Source organism: Telmatherina bonti (genome assembly GCF_933228915.1).
Source record: "Telmatherina bonti genome assembly, chromosome: 6".
Lineage (NCBI taxonomy): Eukaryota > Metazoa > Chordata > Actinopteri > Atheriniformes > Telmatherinidae > Telmatherina > Telmatherina bonti.
In genome coordinates this window covers 8652102-8672792 of record NC_136624.1, presented here as the reverse complement: position 1 = coordinate 8672792, position 20691 = coordinate 8652102, and the positions used below count along the sequence as shown (strand labels likewise).

Here is a 20691-nt window from a genome sequence, read left to right as displayed (position 1 = left end):
GCGCCCAAATTGATAAAAAGAGCATAAACGCCAAGATGGCGGCCACCCCGTTGCCATGGTAACAGGTTCTCAATAGAGTTTTTTGCTCGTCTTGGTTACTTATACATGTGTACCGAATTTCGTAGCCATAGGTCAAAGTAGACGATCGGGCCCCTAGGGGCCCCCCCCAAAAAGCGCCCCCCCCACAATGCATATTACAATGCGTGAAGGACCTACCAAATATGAATTATTGGAATTTTGGTTCCGATCGGATGTATTTCTGCGAAGATATGAGTGAACCGTGTTTCATGGCGAGATCGCTTTTTTCCATGGGTTGCCACGGTAACACGCTTTCGCCTATCAAAAAGATTTGAATAACTTTTGGTCCCCATCTTGTCATGAAGCTCCATGGCGAATGTGGAGCCAATAGCATGAATCGCCTCAGACTAGTTCGTTCAAATACGATGCGCCCAAATTGAAAAAACGGGCAAGAAAATGGCCGCAAACGCCAAGATGGCGGACAGCCCGTTGCCATGACAACAGGCGTTTCAATGACTTTTTTACTTGTCTTGATGTGATAGACATGTGTACCGAATTTCGTCGTCCTACGTCAAACTAAAATTTTTTTTCCCCATTCTAGAGGCCATTTTTGGCGTTTCTAGGGGGCGCCGTCGAGGCATTTTTACATTGGCGTGCACACGGACCCCAGAATATCGCTATTTTCGCCGGGACTGAGGTGTGTGCCAAGTTTCGCAACTTTTCACGGGGTCTAAGGGGGTCAAAAATGGCCGAGTTGTGCTGACAAAAATAATAATAATTAAAGCCGCAAGCGGCATCCATCGGGTCCTCGCCTCATGCTGAACCCTCCACCCGAACTCACCACAAAGCTTCCGGGTAGATGTGAAGTAAAAGGCATGAATCCAAAACTAGTTTGTTAAAAAATAATGCACATTCAGTAATAAATAGGCATAAACGCCAAGATGGCGGACACCATGTTGCCATGTTAACAGGTGGTCAATGCACTTTTTTACTCGCCTTGGGTTGTTACACATGTGTGCCGAATTTCGTAGCCTAAGATGAAAGTAGACAATCGGGCCCCTGAGGGCCCCCCCCAAAAAGTGCCCCCCCCACAATACATTCTATAATGTGTTAAGGACCTACCAAATATGAATAGTTAAAGTTTTGGTGCACATCGCATGAATTTGTGCAAAGATATAAGCAAACCGTGTTTCATGGCGAGAAGGTTTTTTTCCAAGATGGCGGACACTCCAGTGCCATGGTAACAGGTGCTTAATTGAGTTTTATGCTTGTCTCGGGTTGATACACATGTGTGCCGAATTTCGTAGCCCTAGCTCAAAGTAGACGATCGGCCCCTAGGGGCCCCCCCCAAAATGTGCCCCCCCCCCACAATACATATTACAATGCGTGAAGGACCTACCAAATATGAATTATTGGAATTTTGGTTCCGATCGGATGCATTTCTGCGAAGATATAAGCAAACCGTGTTTCATGGCGAGAACGCGTTTTTCCATGGGTTGCCACGGTAACACACTTTCTCCTATCAGAAAGATTTGAATAACTTTTGGTCCCCATCTTGTCAGGAAGCTCCATGGTGAATGTGGAGCCAATAGCATGAATCCCCTCAGACTAGTTCGTTCAAATTCGATGCGCTTAAAGTGATAAAAAGGGCATAAACGCCAAGATGGCGGACACCCCGTTGCCATGGTAACAGGTTCTCAATAGAGTTTTTTGCTCGTCTTGGTTACTTATACATGTGTACCGAATTTCGTAGCCATAGGTCAAAATAGACGATCGGGCCCCTAGGGGCCCCCCCCAAAATGCGCCCCACCCACAATACATATTACAATGCGTGAAGGACCTACCAAATATGAATTATTTTAATTTTGGTTCCGATGGGATGTATTTCTGCGAAGATATGAGTGAACCGTGTTTCATGGCGAGAACGCTTTTTTCCATGGGTTGCCACGGTAACACGCGTTCTCCTATCAAAAAGATTTGAATAACTTTTGGTACCCATCTTGTCACGAAGCTCCATGGCGAATGTGGAGCCAATAGCATGAATCGCCTCAGACTAGTTCGTTCAAATGCGATGCGCCCAAATTGACAAAAACGGGCAAAAAAATGGCCGCAAACGCCAAGATGGCGGAAAGCCCGTTGCCATGACAACAGACGTTTCAATGACTTTTTTACTTGTCTGGATGTGATAGACATGTGTACCGAATTTCGTCGTCCTACGTCAAACTAAAATTTTTTTCCCCCATTCTAGAGGCCATTTTTGGCGTTTCTAGGGGGCGCCGTCGAGGCATTTTCACATTGGCGTGCACGCGGACCCCAGAATATCGCTATTTTCGCCGGGACTGAGGTGTGTGCCAAGTTTCGCAACTTTTCACGGGGGCTGAGTGGGTCAAAAATGGCCGAGTTGTGCTGACAAAAATAATAATAATAAACATTACAATAACAATAGGGCCCTGCCATACTTCGTATGGCTCGGACCCTAATTAAAGCCGCAAGCGGCATCCATCGGGTCCTCGCCTCATGCCGAACCCTCCACCCGAACTCAGCACAAAGCTTCCGGGTGGATGTGAAGTAAAAGGCACGAATCCAAAAGTAGTTTGTCCAAAAACAATGCACATACAGTGCTAAATGGGCGAAAACGCCAAGATGGTGGACACCCCGTTGCCATGGTAACAGGTGGTCAATGCACTTTTTTACTCGCCTTGCGTTGTTACACATGTGTGTAGAATTTCATAGCCATAGGTGAAAGTAGACGATCGGGCCCCTGAGAGCCCCCCCCAAAAAACTGCCCCCCCCACAATACATTCTGTAATGTGTCAAGGACATACCAAATATGAATAGTTAAAGTTTTGGTGCACATCGCATGAATTTGTGCAAAGATATAAGCAAACCGTGTTTCATGGCGAGAAGGCTTTTTTCCAAGATGGCGGACACTCCAGTGCCATGGTAACAGGTGCTTAATTGAGTTTTATGCTTGTCTCAGGTTGATACACATGTGTGCCGAATTTCGTAGCCCTAGCTCAAAGTAGACGATCGGGCCCTTAGGGGCCCCCCCCAATAAGTGCCCCCCCCACAATACATTCTATAATGTGTTAAGAACCTACCAAATATGAATAGTTACAGTTTTGGTGCACATCACATGAATTTGTGCAAAGATACAAGCAAACCGTGTTTCATGGCGAGAAGGTTTTTTTTTCCAAGATGGCGGACACCCCGTTGCCATGGTAAAAGGTTCTTAATTGAGTTTTATGCTTGTCTCGGGTTGATACACATGTGTGCCGAATTTCGTAGCCCTAGCTCAAAGTAGACAATCGGGCCCCTAGGGCCCCCCCCCAAAATGTGCCCCCCCCACAATACATATTACAATGCGTTAAGGACCTACCAAATATGAATTATTGGAATTTTGGTTCCGATCGGATGCATTTCTGCAGAGATATAAGCAAACCGTGTTTCATGGCGAGAACGCTGTTTTCCATGGGTTGCCACGGTAACAAGCTTTCTCCTATCAGAAAGATATGAATAACTTTTGGTCCCCATCTTGTCACGAAGCTCCATGGCGAATGTGGAGCCAATAGCCTGAATCCCCTCAGACTAGTTCGTTCAAATACGATGCGCTTAAAGTGATTAAAAAGTGATAAACGCCAAGATGGCGGACACCCCGTTGCCATGGTAACAGGTTCTCAATAGAGTTTTTTGCTCGTCTTGGTTACTTATACATGTGTACCGAATTTCGTAGCCATAGGTCAAAGTAGACTATCGGGCCCTTAGGGGCCCCCCCAGAATGCGCCCCCCCCCCCACAATACATATTACAATGCGTGAAGGACCTACCAAACATGAATTATTTTAATTTTGGTTCCGATCGGATGTATTTCTGCGAAGATATGAGTGAACCGTGTTTCATGGCGAGAACGCTTTTTTCCATGGGTTGCCACGGTAACACGCTTTCTCCTATCAAAAAGATTTGAATAACTTTTGGTCCCCATCTTGTCACGAAGCTCCATGGCGAATGTGGAGCCAATAGCATGAATCGCCTCAGACTAGTTCGTTCAAATGCGACGCGCCCAAATCGACAAAAACGGGCAAAAAAATGGCCGCAAACGCCAAGATGGCGGACAGCCCGTTGCCATGACAACAGGCGTTTCAATGACTTTTTTACTTGTCTTCATATGATAGACATGTGTACCGAATTTCATCGTCCTACGTCAAACTAAATTTTTTTGACCCCATTCTAGAGGCCATTTTTGGCGTTTCTAGGGGGCGCCGTCGAGGCATTTTTACATTGGCGTGCACGCGGACCCCAGAATATCGCTATTTTCGCCGGGACTGAGGTGTGTGCCAAGTTTCGCAACTTTTCACGGGGCCTAAGGGGGTCAAAAATGACCGAGTTGTGCTGAGAAGAATAATAATAATAATTAAAGCCGCAAGCGGCATCCATCGGGTCCTCGCCTCATGCCGAACCCTCCACCCGAGTCCTGGTTCTCCTAATGCTACATGTGAAGGACCCACACAGCCAGTTCATTTTAATAGAGAAATACAATTCACATATTGAGAAAAGAATGTGTGTAAAGGCCAAGATGGCGGACAGCCCGTTACCATGGCAACATGTGTTTCATTGACTTTTTAGCTTGTCTTGGGATGATACACATGTGTGCCGAATTTCGTAGCCCGAGATGAAAGTAGACGGTCGGGCCCCTAGGGGCCCCCCCAAAAAGTGTCCCCCCCACAATACATTCTATAATGTGTTAAGGACCTACCAAATATGAATAGTTAAAGTTTTGGTGCACATCGCATGAATTTGTGCAAAGATATAAGCAAACCGTGTTTCATGGCGAGAAGGTTTTTTTCCAAGATGGCGGACACTCCATTGCCATGGTAACAGGTGCTTAATTGAGTTTTTTGCTTGTCTAGGGTTGATACACATGTGTGCCGGATTTCGTAGCCCTAGCTCAAAGTAGACGATCGGGCCCCTAGGGGCCCCCCCAAAATGTGCCCCCCCCCCCTACAATACATATTACAATGCGTTAAGGACCTACCAAATATGAATTATTGGAATTTTGGTTCCGATCGGATGTATTTCTGCGAAGATATGAGTGAACCGTGTTTCATGGCGAGGAGTATTTTTTTCAAGATGGCGGACACCCCGTTGCCATGGTAACAGGTTCTCAATAGAGTTTTTTGCTCGTCTTGGTTACTTATACATGTGTACCGAATTTCGTAGCCCTAGGTCAAAGTAGACGATCGGGCCCCTAGGGGCCGCCCCCAAAATGTGCCCCCTCCACAATACATATTACAATGCGTTAAGGACCTACCAAATATGAATGATTGGAATTTTGGTTCCGATCGGATGCATTTCTGCAGAGATATAAGCAAACCGTGTTTCATGGCGAGAACGCTTTTTTCCATGGGTTGCCACGGTAACAAGCTTTCTCCTATCAGAAAGATTTGAATAACTTTTGGTCCCCATCTTGTCACGAAGCTCCATGGCGAATGTGGAGCCAATAGCATGAATCGCCTCAGACTAGTTCGTTCAAATACGATGCGCTTAAAGTGATAAAAAGGGCATAAACGCCAAGATGGCGGACACCCCGTTGCCATGGTAACAGGTTCTCAATAGAGTTTTTTTGCTCGTCTTGGTTACTTATACATGTGTACCGAATTTCGTAGCCATAGGTCAAAGTAGACAATCGGGCCCCTAGGGGCCCCCCCGAAAATGTGCCCCCCCCCACAATACATATTACAATGCGTTAAGGACCTACCAAATATGAATTATCTGAATTTTGGTTCCGATCGGATGTATTTCTGCGAAGATATGAGTGAACCGTGTTTCATGGCGAGAACGCTTTTTTCCATGGGTTGCCACGGTAACACGCTTTCTCCTATCAGAAAGATTTGAATAGCTTTTGGTCCCCATCTTGTCACGAAGCTCCATCGCGAATGTGGAGCCAATAGCCTGAATCCCCTCAGACTAGTTTGTTCAAATGCGATGCGCTTAAAGTGATAAAAAGGGCATAAACGCCAAGATGGCGGACACCCCGTTGCCATGGTAACAGGTTCTCAATAGAGTTTTTTGCTCGTCTTGGTTACTTATACATGTGTACCGAATTTCATAGCCATAGGTCAAAGTAGACTATCGGGCCCCTAGGGGCCCCCCCCCAAAATGCGCCCCACCCACAATACATATTACAATGCGTGAAGGACCTACCAAACATGAATTATTTTAATTTTGGTTCCGATCGGATGTATTTCTGCGAAGATATGAGTGAACCGTGTTTCATGGCGAGAACGCTTTTTTCCATGGGTTGCCACGGTAACACGCTTTCTCCTATCAAAAAGATTTGAATAACTTTTGGTACCCATCTTGTCACGAAGCTCCATGGCGAATGTGGAGCCAATAGCATGAATCGCCTCAGACTAGTTCGTTCAAATGCGATGCGCCCAAATTGACAAAAACGGGCCAAAAAATGGCCGCAAACGCCAAGATGGCGGAAAGCCCGTTGCCATGACAACAGGCGTTTCAATGACTTTTTTACTTGTCTTGATGTGATAGACATGTGTACCGAATTTTGTCGTCCTACGTCAAACTAAATTTTTTTGACCCCATTCTAGAGGCCATTTTTGGCGTTTCTAGGGGGCGCCGTTGAGGCATTTTTGCATTGGCGTGCACGCGGACCCCAGAATATCGCTATTTTCGCCGGGACTGAGGTGTGTGCCAAGTTTCGCAACTTTTCACGGGGCCTAAGGGGGTGAAAAATAGCCGAGTTGTGCTCAGAACGAGGAGAATAATAATAAACATTACAATAACAATAGGGCCCTGCCATACTTCGTATGGCTCGGACCCTAATTAAAGCCGCAAGCGGCATCCATCGGGTCCTCGCCTCATGCCGAACCCTCCACCCGAACTCGCCACAAAGCTTCCGGGTGGATGTGAAGTAAAAGGCACGAATCCAAAACTAGTTTGTTCAAAAACAATGTACATACAGTGCTAAATGGGCGTAAACACCAAGATGGCGGACACCCCGTTGCCATGGTAACAGGTGGTCAATGCACTTTTTTACTCGCCTTGGGTTGTTACACATGTGTGCCGGATTTCGTAGCCATAGGTGAAAGTAGACAATCGGGCTCCTGAGGGCCCCCCCCAGAAAGTGCCCCCCCCCCCACAATACATTCTATAATGTGTTAAGGACCTACCAAATATGAATAGTTAAAGTTTTGGTGCACATCGCATGAATTTGTGCAAAGATATAAGCAAACCGTGTTTCATGGCGAGAAGGTTTTTTTCCAAGATGGCGGACACTCCATTGCCATGGTAACAGGTGCTTAATTGAGTTTTTTGCTTGTCTAGGGTTGATACACATGTGTGCCGGATTTCGTAGCCCTAGCTCAAAGTAGACGATCGGGCCCCTAGGGGCCCCCCCAAAATGTGCCCCCCCCCCCTACAATACATATTACAATGCGTTAAGGACCTACCAAATATGAAGTATTGGAATTTTGGTTCCGATCGGATGTATTTCTGCGAAGATATGAGTGAACCGTGTTTCATGGAGAGGAGTATTTTTTTCAAGATGGCGGACACCCCGTTGCCATGGTAACAGGTTCTCAATAGAGTTTTTTGCTCGTCTTGGTTACTTATACATGTGTACCGAATTTCGTAGCCCTAGGTCAAAGTAGACGATCGGGCCCCTAGGGGCCGCCCCCAAAATGTGCCCCCTCCACAATACATATTACAATGCGTTAAGGACCTACCAAATATGAATGATTGGAATTTTGGTTCCGATCGGATGCATTTCTGCAGAGATATAAGCAAACCGTGTTTCATGGCGAGAACGCTTTTTTCCATGGGTTGCCACGGTAACAAGCTTTCTCCTATCAGAAAGATTTGAATAACTTTTGGTCCCCATCTTGTCACGAAGCTCCATGGCGAATGTGGAGCCAATAGCATGAATCGCCTCAGACTAGTTCGTTCAAATACGATGCGCTTAAAGTGATAAAAAGGGCATAAACGCCAAGATGGCGGACACCCCGTTGCCATGGTAACAGGTTCTCAATAGAGTTTTTTTGCTCGTCTTGGTTACTTATACATGTGTACCGAATTTCGTAGCCATAGGTCAAAGTAGACAATCGGGCCCCTAGGGGCCCCCCCGAAAATGTGCCCCCCCCCACAATACATATTACAATGCGTTAAGGACCTACCAAATATGAATTATCTGAATTTTGGTTCCGATCGGATGTATTTCTGCGAAGATATGAGTGAACCGTGTTTCATGGCGAGAACGCTTTTTTCCATGGGTTGCCACGGTAACACGCTTTCTCCTATCAGAAAGATTTGAATAGCTTTTGGTCCCCATATTGTCACGAAGCTCCATCGCGAATGTGGAGCCAATAGCCTGAATCCCCTCAGACTAGTTCGTTCAAATGCGATGCGCTTAAAGTGATAAAAAGGGCATAAACGCCAAGATGGCGGACACCCCGTTGCCATGGTAACAGGTTCTCAATAGAGTTTTTTGCTCGTCTTGGTTACTTATACATGTGTACCGAATTTCATAGCCATAGGTCAAAGTAGACTATCGGGCCCCTAGGGGCCCCCCCCCAAAATGCGCCCCACCCACAATACATATTACAATGCGTGAAGGACCTACCAAACATGAATTATTTTAATTTTGGTTCCGATCGGATGTATTTCTGCGAAGATATGAGTGAACCGTGTTTCATGGCGAGAACGCTTTTTTCCATGGGTTGCCACGGTAACACGCTTTCTCCTATCAAAAAGATTTGAATAACTTTTGGTACCCATCTTGTCACGAAGCTCCATGGCGAATGTGGAGCCAATAGCATGAATCGCCTCAGACTAGTTCGTTCAAATGCGATGCGCCCAAATTGACAAAAACGGGCCAAAAAATGGCCGCAAACGCCAAGATGGCGGAAAGCCCGTTGCCATGACAACAGGCGTTTCAATGACTTTTTTACTTGTCTTGATGTGATAGACATGTGTACCGAATTTTGTCGTCCTACGTCAAACTAAATTTTTTTGACCCCATTCTAGAGGCCATTTTTGGCGTTTCTAGGGGGCGCCGTCGAGGCATTTTTGCATTGGCGTGCACGCGGACCCCAGAATATCGCTATTTTCGCCGGGACTGAGGTGTGTGCCAAGTTTCGCAACTTTTCACGGGGCCTAAGGGGGTGAAAAATAGCCGAGTTGTGCTCAGAACGAGGAGAATAATAATAAACATTACAATAACAATAGGGCCCTGCCATACTTCGTATGGCTCGGACCCTAATTAAAGCCGCAAGCGGCATCCATCGGGTCCTCGCCTCATGCCGGAGACACCCCGCCCCCCCCTCCATTGTGGACCATGTTAAGGACCTACAAAATAGAAATGCAGTTAACTTTGATGCCGATCCAATGTATTTTTATGGACATAAACAATGTCTATCCAGTGGGAAAAAAAAAAAATGTACTGGTCCACCAAACCATGACTCATGTGGATATGCTGTTCAACCAGTTTCAGAAATTAAACATCAACCCTGTCTGGATTAAAACTCTTTTTCAGAGGTTCAAAGACAACATGCTCAACATCAGGTAAATATTTATATTTATATAAATTATAATTTATTGTTTATTCAGAAAGTTATTGTTAAATAGAGCAGTCACTCATTTAAGACTGTAAAAGCCATAAGTTTATTGACTTGACATCACAGCAAATTATTCTTATGAAGCACATCGCATTTTATTCTTTTGGTATTCAAAGAAAGATTCTTTTAAGTTTTATGATAAACCTTTTCTTAATCCAGACTGTGACCTAAACAGGTCAAGTGATCGACAGATTTAGATTATTATGGTGTTTCATGAATGTTTTTAGTGCATAAAAACCTTCATTATGTTATTATGTTGTTTGGACCAGGATGTCAGTCCCGTCTCTCTGTGAGGACAGCACTGCTGGACAGCCGGTGAAGAGACAGGATGCTGGGACCAGGAGAACAACAGAGGCTGGCTACAGAGGTCAGTCATATTTTCAGTCAAATCCATGTAGTTTATATTCTTACTTTGGTCACATGATGCTAGAACAATACTGAAGATCTGGTACAGAATTATTGACACCCCTTATCAATAGAATTGCTAAGGTCTAACTTCCTTATAATTGAAAACTTTTGATGTTTGCTTCAGGTCTGTGAGACCATCCTGGTGCACGCTGAGAAGCAGCTAAACACGACTGTTGAGGCATGTCCCATGTTGGACAAGGCCAAGGCAGAACTATCCCTCTTCTACAAGAACGGTGAAGTTAAAGGTTGTGGTGCAGAAGTGCCTCTGTAGCAGTTTTTCATAAAGAACAACCTTCAGATGAGTCACAGCCTTCTCCAGATCATTATGTCAACACCATAACAACTGCTGAATCTGAGAAATGCTTTTCTACTCGACTGTGAGAAACTCCATGACACAGGATCGCCTCAACGCCATGCCATGCATGGAGAATAAGCTTGTGGGGGACATTCAGACTTTAATAGGAGGATTATTGAGAGATTTGCCTTAAATAAGGAGAGGAAAACTAAATTCTTCTACCAGTTTTATTTGATTTTTTGTTGTTCTTGGAGAAAACCAAATATGAAATCAGTTCATTCATCAGGTTCTAGTGTTCATTATTTAGTAGTCAAAGAATTATTACTGAATGTAGATTGTTGCAAAAGTCCTGTCAAAAGTTTGAGTGAGGTTAGATTTTTTAAGGAAAGGTATGCTGGTGTTTACTTTCTGTAGCCGCCACCAAAAGCACTTCTCATGCCTATTGTCTTATTAAGGCTTGTGACAAATATTTATGTGTAGATTTGTTTTACCACTGTTTATATTTCAAAATATATTATGAGCTAATTAATGTCATTTTTTTTTTTTTTTTTTACAAAAATATTTGTATAAAATAAGATGTTAAATACAATCCTGTCATTATAAAACAAAATTTTCTTTTGAGCTACATTATGAATTTCTGGTATTTGTCATTGTTGTCATTTTATGATATAATAAAGTACTTGTGAAATACATAACTTTTAAAGTAGAATTTTTTTTATTGCTATAATTATTGTTTGTCTTCAACAATAGGCAGATTTGACAAAGCCCCACCTAAAAAATAATAAATTATATATATACACACACACACACACATATATATATATATATATATATATATATATATATATATATATATATATATATATATATATATATATATATATATATAATGTGTGTGTGTGTGTATGTATGTATGTACATGTGGACATTTATGGGTCACTGAATACAAAATATACTGTATTTTTTTCCATTTTATTTGTTTATTTATTTTCCTTTATTCATCCATGTCCAAGGTGTCATCACCTTAATCCCCTCCGTCTTCAAGATGACAACGAGGTGTTCCCTTTCTTGTACCACAGTGGTTTGTCTTTCACTGGCACATCCACAAGAAGCGCTTTTTCCAGCTGTCATCCTCATCTTTGTGTTCCAATCCACCTTTTTCTCATCTCAGCTTTCTCACATCCGGATAATTTTACCGTGGAGCTGCGGAGAAGTGCTTCAACGCTGCGTCACAAAATCATGCAGGCTTTTGTGTATAAAAAAAAAAAAAGCCTTCACTCTCCTGTTTTCCTTATATGGAAGAGAGACTTTTTGTGTTATTTATTTGTTTATTGACACAACAGGGCTGTCATTCATAAAACTAGCAGCATCCCCACAGTCATTATAAACACAAAAACCACGATTCAGCGAATAACTCCTAAATGTAGTTGATATTCAATAGAAAATTCGTTTTGTAAAACTGGCTTTGTTCAATAAAGTTTATTGAGAAAAAAAAAAAAAACGTTCGTCAGAGCTGCTGCTGCGCTGCAAACTGCAGGTGCACGTCAGCTCCTTTGATGTGTCCGGTCGGACGTCTTGTTTTCTAGAAGCTTCCAGAAGCTTCTCCGGTCTTTCAGATCGAGCTTCTGACCTGACCGCACGTCTCGTTGAGAGCCTGTCTGAATATTGGTGGATTATTGTCACTTCATCCAGAGATTTTCGAGCTTTTCAACCGGGAGAACTTCTTATAAAGCCTTCGTGTCTTTGACTGGTAAGTTTATCATTTTTATTTTGATCAATTAGATGTTTTTCACCGTGTTGGCTCACTTAGCTTAGCTTAGCTTAGCTTAGCTTAGCTTAAGTCGAGCTTAGCTTCGTGTAGCCTGTAACCTGTTTATCCCTCTGCATTGAAATTATAGTTCGATGTGTTTTGGGGTTTTTGGTTTGTATTGTTTTGTTTTTTTAACGTGAGCTAAAAAAAATATATATATATGTCTTAACAGCGAACAGTGTTTTTATTAACTAAATGCCTCTCTTACATGGATATCTAAGCTAAGCTAATTTAGCTTAGGAGATGATTCAGCATAAGTTTCACTGGACATGAATGGAGATTTCTGCTCAAAGCTCTAAATTTGCTGAGCATCTTATTTAGTTTTTCTGTGAAAATGGCTTGATCTTACTGAATATTTAGTGAGATGATGCTATAAAGTTGGGATGTTTTTAGAGTAAGTTCTGAAGAATCTGAAAATAAATTTAAAAGTTAACAATTTAATTGATATATTAACTCATATATAAGAATAATAATTAATATACTAAGAAATTGTATTACAGAAAAAAGCTAAATAAGACTAAAAATGATATAAAAAAAAACATTTGAGGAATATTAAATCAACTTAGAAAGAGTGGGACAAAGAAAACGAAATATCCAGATATTTTGCTGGTAACAGTAGTGTTAAATATGACATGAAAGAGGCAGTCATGAGTATTAGGCTGATTCTGGATTACCAGTCGCTTCACACTCTGTTTTGTTAATTGATATTACTGTAGTTACAGTACTGTGTGGAGGTGTGGGGTAACAATGACAAAACCACACTTATCAAATGTCCAGAAATGATAACTGAGCAAGGCAGAAATAGTATAGAATGCAGATGTATTATATAAACTGAGTAGTTCTGTTATTATTGATATAATTGTTGCTATTGTTGTTGGTCTTGCTGCATTGCTCCATTACTGTAGTTGATTGTTGTATTCTTATAGATTATGAGATATTGAGGATATTATTGTACAGGTATCACTGATATACTGGGTGGTTGTTTTTGTGTTGCTGCTACTGCTGCTGTTGTATTTTGTTCTATTTCTTTATCACTGGGGGCAGGTTTCATTATTATCATTTCAAGTCCACTAAACCTATACAGTTGGACTCAGTACCTCATATATTACTTGCACAGAAACTATGAAGTACTTTTACTGTGTACTTTTCCTGTTATTCATTTATAAAGTGTCAAACACGTAAAATGAAAGACCTTTTTGGATGACTTTGAAGTGGATTAAAATTAATTTCCTTAATAGTTAGTCCGCCAAACCCATACAGTACCTCATATACTACTTGTGCAGAAACTATGAAGTACTTACAGTACAGGTTTGGTGTACTAACCATTCAAGAAATGAATTATATCATACTTCAAAGTTAGCTGATAATGCATTTTATTTCTGTGTGTAAGGAACTTTCTGAATGCATTACAGGTAAAGTACACAATAAAAGTATTTCATTGTTTTTGTGCTTTATTTGTGAGATGCTTTATTTTGAAATCCGAAGTAATCGTTGGTAGAAGTTGGCTTTACCATAAAGTTGAAAGTGAACGCGCACTTAAAATAAAGTGTAGGCTGGCTTGACCAGTTGTTGTTTCTTCATCACTGTAGTTGATTCTTGTATTCTTATCGATTATGAGATAGTGAGGATATCATTGTACAGGTATCACTGATGGATGGTTGCTGCTGTTGTGTTTCTGCTACTGCTGTTTTTGTTATATTTCTTTATCACTGGGACAGGTTTCATTATAAGCTTATGCTTCTACCCACTCTAGAGGCAATAAAAATTAATTATGAATGTGTCACTTGTGATTTTTTGTCCTTTTCCATAATTGTGGTGATTTACCTTTTCTTTAGTCTTGTGGAGTTTTATTTGGTAAAAGCAAAAATATGTTGTCTTCATTGCAATTGATGATGGCTTGCAAATGTTTGTGTTATACCACTATCATTCACGTAGACGTACCACATATTCAGTTTTTTTCTTGATGCTTATTTTTCTGTATTTTGTCTAACCTATTTTGTCTCTTTATACAGCATTTGTGTAAGACTGTTTGTGTGAGCGCCTGTTTCTCTGTTGGGGGTGTTTGTGTGTGTGCAGGTGAGTGTGTGTGTTGTGGTTTTTCTTTTTTTTTTTTTGCAGAGATGCCGAGAAAGAAGAACTTCCGGAGATGCCAGGCAGCCATGAGGAGGGCAGCCAACAGACTGACGATCGAGGCCTCTCCTCAGCCTCCCAAGGTCCACTGTGCGCGTATGTATCTCTTATTTGCACCTTATCTGCCTGTATTCATATTTCATATATTTTTATACTTCATATATTTTTCATCTTTGTATATTTTAATAGTTTTTACTGTATGGCAACCCCTGCACACCAGTTGCCTGATAAAGTTCTAATCCAAGTATTCAAGTATTTTTAGTTAGTTGTTATTCTGTTGTTGATCTATTTTCTCTGTATGTCTGTAGCGCACGGAACTGGGCACCGACATCAGGTGGAGAAGTGGGAGACGTCGGTGTTCACCGGGCGGCAGCACAAACTGGTCCTCCCGCAGGAGTCCCATGGCAAGAAGGTAATGTTGTGTTTGAAATAGACTAACATAATAGTTACCCAAGTGAACAGTCCATATTGATATAAATACAAAAATCTTCTCATTCAGGTGGTCTTAGCCATTGGTGACTCCCATCTTCGAAGCCTTGCAGGTATTTACATCACTATTTTGTATGTTCAATAAAGTATTCATTTGTGCTGTATTGATGTGTTTTATAAAAATGTTTTACAGATAAAAACAATTACAGTAGAAACTTTTTTTTTTTTTTTTTTAAATTTTATTTTAGATGGCATCGTGCAGGTCGACGGGAAGCGTCTGGCGTGGGGGTTCATGTCAACGCCTGGAGCTAGCGCCCGAGAGTTGAGGACAGAGGTGATTAACGCAGTAGTCCCTCTGACACCCGACTTGGTGTGCGTTTTAGCTCCGAGCAATGACTTGACTTCCAAGCACACCATCGGTCATGTGGCTGCAGACTTTGAGGGGTACCTGGCCGCCGTCTGCAGTCGCTGGCCTAAGGTAAGCACACCCTGAAATTACAGTCTTTGTGGCAGGCATGTGGCAGGCTTCTCACTTGTATTTTACATGTAAAAGCTGTTTTCTCTGAATACAGCTCAAACACTTATGTAAAATGCATATTTTTGTTTGTAATGTTTTGATACTGCATATGTAAGAGCAGTCTTTGAGAAGTCTGTTTTCCTAAATGACTAAAGTGTTTTTGCAGTATGTTTAAACTCAGTAGTGTGAACAGAATTTCATCAGATAAAAGTTGACAGAAAAATGTGTAAATTGATAGCCTTCTGACTGTTCAAGAAAAGATTAGAAAACGAGAGATGTTGATGAGTTGTTTCTCTACAGGTGTGTGTGCTGGACTTTCCCCCGAGGCTGACTGTCGAGGAATCCCTGCAAGAGCTCTACCGTCAGGAGTTTCACCGCGTGGCAACCCGCATGGGTACGTTAAAATATGTACTTGTGCTGTTGCATGTTTATCAAAGAAGACATCAGACATGTGTCGTGATTGTATTTTATCTTCTGCATCGTGGTATATAGATGTATGTAATTGTGTTGTTTTGCAAGCATAAAGAGCTGTGCTATGTGTTTTTCTTTGAAAGCTGTGAAGTACTACCACCTCGTGGATTACTTCCCCCGGCGGTGCCTCAGCATGTGGAGTCGTGACGGTGTAAGTAAATCTTTTATCTTGATGAAGTTTGTTGCACTCATGCTCAAGTCAGTGGCTGGGATGGAATCCAGGACCTTCTGATCCAGAGATGACAAACTGTTTGAATAGAGCTGTGTGTATTTAGTGAGAGATGTTGTGGAGAAACTTAACATTTCATTCATGTCGTCGTACTAGGTGCACCTGAGTGATGACGTCGGGATGGTGCGCTTTGCAGAGTTGCTGTTCGACGTCGCTTACCTGGTTTGCCCTTTTTTATTTAAAACACTTTTTACCTTACAAACATTCAGCTGGATGTGATTTTGGCTGCTGACCAAGTATGTAAAAAGCTATGTTGTTTATAATTATTATGTCTTCATTTTTTATTGAAGCAACTGGAGACCGTGCCACCAGCCCCCCCGGTGTGTCGTCCGTCACCACCTCCTCGCTTCACTCCCCGTGTGGTTGTGAAGGGAGAGGTGCGTGTCCGTCGGAGTCCAGGCCCCGAGGAGTGGATTGCTGTTCGTCCGGGTGGCAAGGTAATAATAATATGGCAGGAAATGTCACAGCTCTAAGGTTTTTATTGTTGTCACAGTTCCACAGACAAAAATTATCCCTGTTTATTTTTTAATTTTCTTTTTTTTTTCTTTTTTTCCTTTTTTTCAGTCCTCTGGAAAATGCAGTGCAGTTCAGCGGGAGGTCAGTGTGATAATTGTACAGAAAGACGTTTGAAGAAAGGTTTGCTCCAATTGGAAAAGCAGTAAAAGTCACTGCTTGTGTTTCTGTTTTTGTATTTCTAGCTTGCTGGCATCCCCCTGAATCCTGTGCTGTTCAGCAGTGAGATGTTGGAGGAGATGGAGAAGGTTTCACCATCGAATCTGACATCTCCTGCTGTCTTCGCTGGTGTTTCACCACCAAAGGTAAAGTGCATAAAGACAAACATGTTTATGGGTTGTCATAAAATGTTTTGTTCTGAAAGAGTCATTGATTAACGATAGACTTCTATAATGCTGAATGTGTTCAGTGTCCATATCAAATTCATGGTGTGCAAATCTGTTTGTGTTTTGGACAGAGGCGGCGTGTGAAACACCAGTCCAAGAGGACTCGCCCGGACAAGCAAAGGGTAAGGAGATTTGGCAATGAAAATTTTTGTATTGAATCTTTTTCCTGTGACGATGTAGTAAAATAAAGTTGTTGGTTTTTTTTTTTTTTAAATCCCCAGACCGAGACGACATCCAGCCGAGGGATGTCGTCTGACTCCAAGGCTACTGTGGAGTCGAAGAAGGTAAGAAATGTTATTTTGTGTTTTAAGGTCTTTTTAAATTATAAATGTGTGTATATGTTCATATTTCTGTATTGTATGGGGGGGGGGAATTTCTCATGTATTTTATTTATTTCTATTTTGGGTAGATGTATAGTAAGATACACTTGTTTTGGTTTCTCTTTAGACCGACACTTCATCCAGCCGGGGGTCGTCGTCGGAGTCCGAGACCACTGTGGAGGTGAAGACGGTAAGGAATATTGTTCTTAAAGACTAGCATCAAATATTTTTATTATTACACATGACAGTGTTTTGAGCCCATTGCTTGTTGATTTCCTTGCTTAGGTTGAGACATCACAGAGCCAGGGTGTGTTGTCTTCTACTGATGAAGATGAGGAAGCTACTGTGGAGGTAAGTGAGGTGAGTATGGCTAATGTTGATGTTGTTCGGGGTTCATTTCACCAGGGGCACGGTCAGTTTAGGAATCCAGGAGTTCAGTGCATGGCGATAGCTTTGGTCAGTTTAGCCAGACATATGGTGTCTAGTGTGATGAATTGGAGGACACAAGATTTAGATTTAGCTCTGTGGTTAGGAGATGACCTCTATAGTGATCTAAAGGACCGTGGTATAATCCCTTCAGGAGAAAACTTTTTGATGGTCCCAGAGTTGCCGAGACAGAGGGTTTTGTACTGGCAGAACTTTAAGTTTGAGTTCCCCGATACTCTGAGTGGGGATGTCACTGTGACAGAGGGAGAGTTTATTGAGTGTGGAGCATATGTGACTTTAGAAAATGGGCTGGAAAGGATGTTATCTCAGTACCAGACATGTCTTTTGACCTTGTGTTCAAATACATGTGCTGTCATATCTGCTGGTGGTAGGTATGCCGTGGTAGACTCTCATTCACGTGGTCCTACCGGTCTCTTGAATGTGAATGGTACCAGTGTAGTTTTGTACTTTGGTTCCATTAGGGAAGTGTTTGATCACTTCAGTCGTTTGGCAGTGATGTTAGGTGGTCGTAGCAAGCCTTTTGAGATAAATGGTGTTGATGTTAGCAGGGAGTGTGTTGACAATGTGCCGAGTAGCTTATTTGGTTGTGATTCTGATGATGACAAGCGAGGAGTAAAACGTCAGGTGTCAGCAGATTGGGATGAAACGGACCTTTCCAGCCCATCTGAACATGTGGCAAAGAAACGTCGTCATGTTTCAGATGAAGAGTTTGATGTTGAGGAACAGGTTTTGCTAAGTCAGCATGTTAGTTCAGATGTGGAGCTAGTCAGTGAAGAACATGAACAGCTTATGTTTAACCCTCTCTGTGAAAGTACTTGCCAAAGATTGTGTACCAAATTAAAAATAGAGTTTGAAAGTGTAAATAGTGCTGCGTCTAGTCGTGTCGGCGTGTTAGGCGTTCCATGCCAAAATAGGGACATAGTTGCTGACGGTAGCTGCTACTTTAGGGCCGTTTCTCAGGCAGTGAGTGGCACACAAAAGCATCACATCAAAATTAGGAGAGCGGTTGTTAAACATTTAATAAAAAATGACTTCCAATATAGAACTAGTCTAAGAGAAGGTTATTCCTCTGTGGCAGATTACATAGACAAATCAAAAATGAAATATGTTAGCACCTGGGCCACAGAATTAGAAATACAAGCGACAGCAGATTTATTGGGTATTAATGTCTTCACCTTATTAGATGGTCGTTGGTTAAAATATGGATGCAGTAGCAGTGTGCCAGAAAAATCCATTTATTTGGAAAACTGCCAGGGTAATCATTATGAGACTGTAGTTTGCGTTAAAGAACCACAACTAGAAAGTTGTTATGGGTACTGTAAAGTAGATTGTTCAGAAGCGTATCGTACCAGATTGTCAGGTAAAGTTTTTATGAAAGATACTTCATCCAAAAGTGACACATCCACTTCCAAAAAGGACAAAGAGCATGACAAAAGTTTGTATATGTCTAAATATAAGAAAGTAATGAGAAGAAATCAAATTAGAAATATAGAGAAAACAAAATATGCAGTAGATGCTTGTCACCGAGAAAACGTGAAGGATCAACACAAAATAAAATATGCAAAGGACGCATATCACCGACAAAACGTAAAAGACCAACAGAACATAAAATATAAGAAGGATGCGCGTCACCGACAAAACATGAAGGAGCAACACAAAAAAAGATATGCAGTAGATGCGCATCACCGACAAAACGTAAAGGACCAAAGCAAACTAAAATATGCAAAGGATGCGCGTCATCGGCAAAACGTAAAGGACCAAAGCAAACTAAAATATGCAAAGGATGAGCGTCATCGACAAAATGTAAAGGACCAAAGCAAAATGAGATATGCGAAGGATGCGCGTCACAGAGAAATGGCGAAAAGAGTAGTGAAACTAAAGAGGCAAGAAATTAAAGATAAAGATAAAACACAGAATATTGAGTTCTTCACAGACAGGTTTTTAAACAAAGTTGAACATGGTCCTGAGTATGTTTGTTGTGTCTGTTTCAGGCTGTTGTTTCCTCATCAGGTGTTGAGTTGTAGGGAGGCTGCTTATAACAAGACTGAGATAATAGCTTCTTTAGCAGACAGGTGTATTAAAACTGACTACTTGCATGAATGTAGTGAGGATTGTGTTCAGCCCTGTCAGATAATGAGTTCTAGTAGAGGCCATCTTTGGATTTGTTACACTTGTCATCGTAAACTTTCACTTGGCCAAATGCCTGCTGAAAGTGTAACAAATAGGTTGGCAGTAGATCCAGTTCCCCCAGAATTAGCTTGTTTGAATAGGTTAGAACAACATTTGATTGCTTTAAATATTCCGTTCATGAAAATGCTTGCATTGCCCAAAGGTGGTCAAAATGGAGTTCATGGACCAGTAACCTGCGTTCCATCGAATGTAGTTCAAACATCTAACATGCTGCCCCGCTCAAATATGGAGGGCTCTTTATTAGCAGTAAAATTAAAACGTAAATTAACCTATAAAGGCCATTATGAGTACGAGTTTGTAGATACGATGCACATTAGGCAAGCTTTACGGGTTTTAAAGCAATCAAATAAGTTTTATAAAGACATAGATTTTAATGAGGAATGGGTTAATGAGTTGTGTAGTTTAGATCATCTTGAGGATGAAGAAAAGGAAAAGGGGGAAGTAGTTGAGAGTGCTGCAGATGATGCTGACAATGAGGAGATGCTGCATGATCGGCAGCAACATTGCATGTTTTCAGACACGTGTCTGATGCCGGTAGATATTGGTCAGGAAGTTCTAGATCAGTATTTTGACAGTATAGTTAATGTTGCCCCAGCTGAGGGTAATAACCCAGTTAAGTTGTTGACAGATAAAGAAAATGAAGCAAAGTGTTTTCCAGTGTTGTTTCCTAGAGGTTGTAATATGTTCCATGAAAGTCGTGCTTACGATCTGACACTGTCTCGTTACTTTAATAACCGAGTTTTACATGCGGATAGAAGGTTTGCGCAGAATATAGAGTATATTTTCTTTGCTCAGTACATGTCAGAAGTAGAGCAGGTTGTTTCTAAGGTTAGCATAGCATTAAGAAAAGGAAAAGGAGGTGAGGTGAATGTAGAAAACGAGGAGTCCTTGAAGCAGTTG

At 41.8% G+C, this 20691-nt stretch overlaps 1 long non-coding RNA gene across 1 annotated transcript in view; it reads left to right on the top strand.

Annotated features, from left to right (window-relative positions):
- The window catches only part of LOC306757524, a 39367-nt gene extending 29367 nt beyond the window's left edge, over positions 1 to 10000 (top strand). The window contains exon 3 of the long non-coding RNA XR_013771353.1: positions 9916 to 10000. This is a non-coding gene — a long non-coding RNA (uncharacterized lncRNA). The remainder of the gene's footprint in view (positions 1 to 9915) is intronic.
- Positions 10001 to 20691: the final 10691 nt, after the last annotated feature.